Here is a 7905-nt window from a genome sequence, read left to right on the forward strand (position 1 = left end):
ATAGAATAAATCTTTTAAACAGAAATAGATCACCATTGAGAGAGGAAAATGCAGGGTTGGAGATATTGGCCAGTTTGGTAGAGTGCCTACCTGGTATACATAAAGCCCTGGGTTGGATTTCCAGCACTGCATAAAACAGACATTGTGGTGCATGTCTATAATCTTAGCATATGGAGGTGGAGGCAGGAGGATCAGAAGTTCAAGACTGTCCTCAGCTACATAGCGAGTTCAAGGCCAGCCTGGGATACCTGGTCTCAAATTCTCCAGGCCCTTTTCCAGAGTTTGATCTGAGAAACCTATGTTGTAACTGGCCAGAGGAGCCACCCCATGGGATGTGGACTCAAGGGTGCTAACCAAAGGCTAGACGTTCATATCCCTGCTGCCTGCCCACAGACTAGTTCCTACTCTGATGGAACAAATCCCAACATTCTACTTTTCCAGGGTCTGTGCCAGGGGCTGTATCCAAGGAACTTTCCTTAGACTCAGTGGGGCTCCCAAGGCAGAGGAAGGTGACTAAGGAGGCAGAGACAGGAGAATAGCCTCTCCCTCCACAGGGCGTTGAATCAGCCTGTGGAAAGGCCTTAGCTCCGGACCGAAGAGAGGCAGGCCTTGGAGAGGACCTTTTCTCCAGAGGACTGGATTAAACGCCTTCTGAGCAGGGTGCCCATTCCCAGACCCCAATCCCAGCAGGGTTCCACAGCAGGAGACAGAGCTGCTGTAATGGGTGAACTTGGCATTGCTGGCACATCCAAATGCAGACTGTGAGTCCTGAATGGAATATCACATCCGCATTCGGTCTTAGCTTCATCTTTGTCCTGGTGGTCCATGAGTGGTAGGAGATATCCCAGCAGAGAGCACTGTGAGGCTGGTCACTGGCTAGCTAATAGAACCACAGAAGTGACGATGTGCAACAGGCACTGCTGCCACCCGAGAGAGGCCTCTCTACAAAGTCAGTGTGGGCTTTGTTTCTGTAGCTTTGGGACCTACTTTCAGAGGTCTGAATGACCACATGATTCTCAGATGTCCTTGTCCCCACCACCGACAGCAAGGATGAGGGGAATGTGTAAAACTCAGGACGTAGCTAAGCAGTTGGAGAGCTGTGTACACAGAGGACCAGAGCTGAGATCTCCAGAACCCATGGGAAGTCCCAGGTGGGTGTGGAAACCCACCTGTAATTCCAGCCTTGGGAGGAAGATAGGGAATCCCCAGAGCAAGCTGGCTAGCAAGACCAGCCAGACTGGTAAGCTCTGGGTTTGATTGAGAGACCTTGTCTCAGAGAATAAAATGGAAGAATTGAAAAAAATTCCTGATATTAAAATCAGATATCCAGGTGCACAAACACACACGTACAATCACACACAGGAAGCCAGACATATACCCCACAGGCACATACATCCCCATAGGCACACACATGAAAAGGGAAGAAAAGAAAAAGAAAGAGAGAGAGAGAGAGAGAGAGAGAGAGAGAGAGAGAGAGAGAGAGAGAGAAAGAAAGAAAGAAAGAAAGAAAGAAAGAAAGAAAGAAAGAAAGAAAGAAAGAAAGAAAAGCTACACACAAGTTTGGTGTGTTGTGTCATCTGGCGAAGCAGGGACAGGAGGATTACCACAAGTTAGAGCTGACCACCATGGGCTACGTAGTGAGGTTCTGTCTCAAAAGGATTAAATAAGAGTCAGGAAGACGGATGAGCAGCGTCTACCAAGCTTCTACCAAGCTCATCAACATGAACTCAACCCTCAGGTCCTCATGGGACAGAAGGAGAGAACCAATTCCCACAAACTGTCCTCTGACTTCTTGCGCACACTGTGGCATGTGCCTCCTATGGTCTACAAAATCAATCTGTAAAATATAATTAATCTAATAAGTGCATACAGCATCCATTCAGAAGCCAGCACATTCTTTTGCCTCCTTCTTCCTTCACTCTTGATGGCTCTTCGGAACCCTGGTGGCTGAAAGGCATCTGCCGAGCCCTCAAAGCCCCCTCACATCCTCAGGATTAGAGGACAGAAGTGGCCACGGGCAGCTGTTTGCTAATTACTCAGATGTATACCTTCCCTCCCGGCTGCTGGTCTCAATCAACGTTGAGACCCTGAAGTGGGACACAACAGGGTCCCAGCGGTGTCTGTTAAGAGTTCACAGCAGCTGGGTGAGTTTGTGTAGCCCGACTCAGAGCCCAGGTTTCCTTCAAGCCCATAATGGGTTCTTTCAAGAGAGTGCCTCTGTAATGGTGGGTAGCCCGTGCTCAAGGATGCCTCCCTCCACCCCCTGAGAGGTGGTCTAAGTTGAAAGAAGAAAGTGTTCCAAGAAACTTGGCTATCAGGCTCACCTGGGTGGGCAACAGCCACAGTGAGCTATTGTGGGGAAGCCATGTTGGTGGTAGCCCCGGCCTCTGAGCAGAAGAAGCCTTGAAAGGGGCCCGTGTGGCTGCTTGCTGCCTTGCTGTGCGGACCTCAGGGCTGGCTCCAACGACCCTTTTTTGATCTCCTTGTGTTCGTTCATTCTTCACAGTATGACCAGGACCCAGTTTGCTTGGGTCCCCGCACAGCGGCCCTCACTTGAGCACATTCCTCCTGGTCATCTCAGTTTGCTTAGGGAGGGGAAAGCCTGGCTTCCAGATGGGCCCTTAAAAGGCTTTTCTGTTAATGGGGCAGTTGGCAAAAAGAGAGTCCTTCTTTGCTTTGATTCCTGTATCATCAACAGTGTTTACCCAGTCTCAGCTCAGTGCTCAGCTCTGGATGCCGACTGCAGGAAAGCTGGGGTGGAGGTAGATGTTGGGCAGGAGAGGGCTGGCAGGCCCCCAGGGCTGCCCCTGAGAGGGGCCAATCTTCTCCCTGCCTGAGAATTTCTTCATCTGCAAAACTGGACTAACAGTCTCAAAATCACAAGTCTCTTTGGAGAAGTTAGCAGTATGACCGACCCCCACACCCCAGAAGTGTCCCAAGCTCTGTGGAGGACTAGATGCGGCTCTCTGAATGGATACCACATGTGGACAGAGACTCCCGGTTGTCCCTGATACTCAGGTGCACAGAGCGCTGAGTGACACTGTCAGGGATGAGAATACATGCACAGAACTTAGAAACGTAGACCGTTGTCTCTCGGCTCCTTGCCTATGAGAATACCTGTTCTCTCAGGGAACGAACTTTCGACCACTAGTCAACTGAGGAACATAGGGCAACTTCCCACTCAGACCAATGGAAGCACCCTGCTCAAGATGCAGGTAAGCAGCATCCCCAGAGAGCACAATGTCGCTCTCAGGACTGATCTCTTGCCAGTCTGAAAGTGACCCCTTCGCCCTAAACTGTGGTGAGTTCGGGGAAAAGTGGCCCTCTGTGATGAATGACAAAGCTATTCTCTGACCCCCAGGGAATGAATATGGCAAGGGCAGGTTAGCAACGACTGAGTTCAGGTGCACAGTTTCACCTGACGCTGCTCTGGGGGCACGGAGGGCAGGAGAGGTGGCTCTGTTTAGCATGCAAGGTGGGACACGAAGCAGAGACTCAGATTCCTAAACAGGAGCAGGCAGCCCTTCCCCAGCAACACCTTCCCTGCAGGCTCTCAATCACCAGGCCACAAGAAGATGGCTGTAGCAAGCCTTTTCCGGGATGACTCTGGGGTCTATTATGGGAATGGAGCCTAGAAGATAAGAAAAGAGCAGTGTCAACGAAGCCCCCAATCAGCCACTTCCAGACTTCCCCCCAGGAGCTGTTCCCCAAGGGTCACACAGAACTCCCCGACTCCCACTTGGCAAATGAAATGTATCCACTTCTCAGAAGACCCATTGATTTCATCTGCCCCTGGTCGGATGCATTGATGTTCCTTGAATAACTCCAGGAGATTGTTGAATTACAGTGTTTGCTTGTGACTCAGAAGCAGAAAAATTCTCTAATGTCTTAGCAAGAAAATGACATCCGAGAGGTCATTATGAGTGACTCAGCAGGTGTGGGCAGCCCTTCTGATGAGCTAAGCTCTACCCTCATGTACCATGCCTCTTGGAGTGTCTCTAAGTCAAAAAGAAAGTCCCAGAAAGAAAAAGTCACTTAGAGCTGAGAGGAGCTGATGTGGATGGCCGGGCATGGTGGCACACACCTTTAATCCCAGCACTCAGGAGGCAGAGGCAGGCGGGTTTCTGAGTTCGAGGATAGCCTGGTCTACAAAGTGAGTTCCAGGACAGCCAGGACTATACAGAGAAGCCCTGTCTCAAAAAAAGCTCTACAAAGGAGCCTACCATCTTGTTCTCCTGGAGTGAAATGTCTGCAAGAACTCATTCGCTGCTGGGCTTCTCTTCATGAGGTCTACAGCCCCAGAAAAACCATGAAGAAACCTGGCCACCTCTTAGGTATATTGACAGCAGTCTCTTGAGCCAAGGGTTCTCTTATTAAAAGACAGAAATTCGAGCGTGTGTGTTAAACACACACACACACACACGCACGCACGCACACACGCATGCACACGTGCTGCTGTGATTCTGAAGGTGATGGGTCTTGAGCTTTCTCAGTTGTACTTCAGTCCCCAAGGTGCCACTGCTGATAAGCAGTGATCCATGGTGGGAACAGAGATGTGTTCACAGCCGTCAGCACCTGGAGCCAAAACCAAACCAAATATATCTTGAGTTCTTCAAGCCCGGAGTTTGTCTGAGGGAGCTGCCACGTGAATCTCAGAAATGATCTATTTACCCAGCAAATATTATCTGAGGGGGGCTTAGAGAAAAGATCCTGCCCTCCAAGGATTTGAGGCACATACTGGAGCACAGGCTGTCTCTCTCTCTCTGCTGTGACCCAGAAGTCGGGGCTTGGAGAAGAAACTGACTCACCACTATGTCTTCAGACCCCTCAGGCCAAGGGTTCAGTCCAAGGTGTCAGAAGACAGTCTCTGGAGAGAGCTTACAGTCAGTTATCCTGGGAGCTGAGGGGGCTCACTGCATGCTAACCTCCCCAGTTTTGCATACCTCTCTCCAAGTAAAATTCTTCATCCACTGCCAGTGGCTCTCCCGTACATGACATTCAAATTAGCTCCCAGTGGACTGTACCCTTCCTCATAGGCTACTAGGTCCCCCAAGCAGCCTCCTGAAACCGGTGACAACTAGGCTTAGTTTGGTTTCTCATGCTGTGATAAACACCATGGACAAAGTAACTGTGTGAAGAAAAGGGTTTACTTCATTTTATAGACTACAGTCCATCCTCGAGGGAGCCCAAGGCAGAAGCTTGAGACTGAAACCATGAAAGAATGTTGCTTTCTAACTTGCTCCCAGGCTCAAGTTCATCTCTCTTTTCCATGCAGTTCAAGGCCACCCTCCAATGGATGGTGCTGCCCATGGTGGGCTGGAGCTTTCTATATTAATTAGCAATCAAGAAAAGACTCCTCCATACAATGCTGACAGGCCAATCTGATGGCTGTAATTCCTCAACTGAGGCTCACTCTTCCCAGGTCTGTCAAGTAGACAATGAAGATTAGCCATCACATGAGGTAGGTCAACCCTTAACATTGCTGTTGTGAATGACATAGGAAGTCCTCTGGGTGGGTAAATGTGGAAAGGGACGGAAGAAGCCAGGAGTGGATTCACGTGTCAGCTATATATACATCAGGTGCCAGCTGCAGGCACTGTGTTCCCCAAATAGTGGCCTTGAAACCAACCTCATGAGTCTGACTACAGGAAACTACTTTCACGGCAAGCACGTGCCGGCGGCGGCGGGTCAGGATGTGAAGCAAGATGGTCCTGCGGACAATGGCAGGGTCCACGGTAAAGCTGAGCCACCCAATCGGAAGGCCTTCTCTGCCTGTATGTCTGTAAGCTAGCACAGACTTTTGGCCATTGATCATGAGGCTAAAGAGGAGGCCTGTGGCTGATGAGAAGGCCATGATGCCCTGCAGAACCAGCCTGCTTCTGGAACACTGTCAGCAGCCATGAAAACAAACGCTGTCTCCAGGATGTGGCCCCACTCAGGAATGCGCAATAATAGGAAATGTCTGCAGCTTGCCAGGGTGGGAGCCAGACAATACCACACAAAGGAAGAAGAGAGAAAAGATCTTGAGGCCACTCCACCATGCACCAACTCCAGTCCACCCTCCCACTGGGTTAGGAAGATGGGCTGACCCTGGCCTAAATCAAAAATACGCATGTTGTCCTTTATTAGGACGAGGGGGAAAAAAATCAACCTTATTTTTAGAAATGAATAGTCTTTTGTGTTTGTGGCCTTGGATCATGTGTTAGCCAGGAGACTTTATGGAATATTAAAAAAAAAACAAAACCCTCACACTCAGATCTGCACCCAGGAGCCTCATGTTAAGTTCTGGCATCTCTGGAAGCGCCATCTTCCCACTTGTAAAATGGGGTAATAATATCTACCCGTTCCAGGGCAGGACAGGAGGAAGAATCAAAGCAGGACTAAGGTGCCTGCTCCAGCAATGTGCCAAACTGGGATGACTCACATTATCTCTGGGAACAGCCCAGGGCTGCCAGTTACTCAGGCAGAGAACCGTGTAGTGGTTTCCGGAGACATGCCCAGCTCACGAGCACCTGCTTCACTGCCCCAAGCCTGGGTGGCAGAGACACACAGCTGCTCATAAAACACCTGCTGGAAGCGACGACATGTGTGTGAGCAGAGCCTGCAAGGCAGGAAGGTGCAGGCCCTGCCCTGACTCTTTCTTTCCAGGCCCAGAGTAGGAGATGAGTCACTGTGCCCCAAATGACCTCCCTGACACTTGACTTGGTGTCAAAAGGGAACGCACCTTTCAGGCTATGGCTCCATGCTGCCAGGCCATTGAGTTAGCTGGGAGTGGGGGGCGGTGCGGGGTAGGGAGTGCGCCAGCCACGGGGATGAACTCAGCCTTCTGCACGTATGGGACCAGGGCAGAGATAGACCACATAACTTACATTTCCCGGGTCCTAGCAACCTTTACCCATGTGCCCTTCAGAGAAGCCCTTAGGAACGAGGTCCTTCAAGAACAGCAGCAGTAAATATTGGAATTTGCAACAGGACACACACACACACACATTAAAAAAAAAAAAAAAGACCTGGGAGAAGGGTCCTTTAGCATGGACTTACAAAATTATAAAGCAGGGTTGCCAGTGGGGTCTTTAGAGCAGGGTGGTTAAATATTACTCCAGCAGCACTAAACTTCAATGTGAAGAGCCCTTGGCAGCTCGGTTATGCTGCCATCACAAGGGGCTGGAATAACATACAGAGAGTGAGTCACAGGCCCGTTTCTTGGCTTGAAAATCTTGGGCCCCCTTCCCCTCTCTCTAACCAACCTCTCTTCTCACCACCTCCCATGCTCTGATAGGGAAGCCCAATGGGCTTCCGCTCACCCATCTTGGACAATGTGTACCTCACTAGCCTGTAATATCATAACCCCTTCCCCCACTCCTTTAAGCAGCATTTAGTGAGATTCGTCAGATAAATGCTTCCTTGTGACAGCGCTTACAGAGCAAGGCGACGGACGGGTGCCTATTAGCCTTCACGACTTCCTGCAGGCCACGCAGATGACACTAAGGTCATCGCACCTGCTATGCAATTTTCTGAGCCTGGGAAAAAGTGAAGCCTCCTAAGCTCGTGGACCTACAAGACGAGGCCGGCGAGGGGAGGTCACATGCCCTCGTGGCAGGTCTGTCATATCTAAATAGCATCTGAGTGTTTGCTGTGATGATGCCAACGCATGCTCACAGCACCCCGGGGCTGCCAACACCACATGGCCAGATGAAGATGGTAAGCTCGCTTGTAAACCATCGTGAGACATAGACATGAGGGCTCAGTCTGGGGCCTGCCTGCCTGCTGACTCCAGGAAGACTGTAAGCCCTGGAATGTGTGAGTGGACTTTGCACCATCAAGAAGACCTTGGCCTATCTTCCTTCCCCGGCCATCTTGTCGGCTGATTTTGGTTGGGGGTTGTCCCGTACCTAAGGCAGGAAG

This window comes from Mus caroli, unplaced genomic scaffold, assembly GCF_978045245.1.
Source record: "Mus caroli unplaced genomic scaffold, Mus_caroli_1 scaffold_2, whole genome shotgun sequence".
Taxonomy (NCBI): domain Eukaryota; kingdom Metazoa; phylum Chordata; class Mammalia; order Rodentia; family Muridae; genus Mus; species Mus caroli.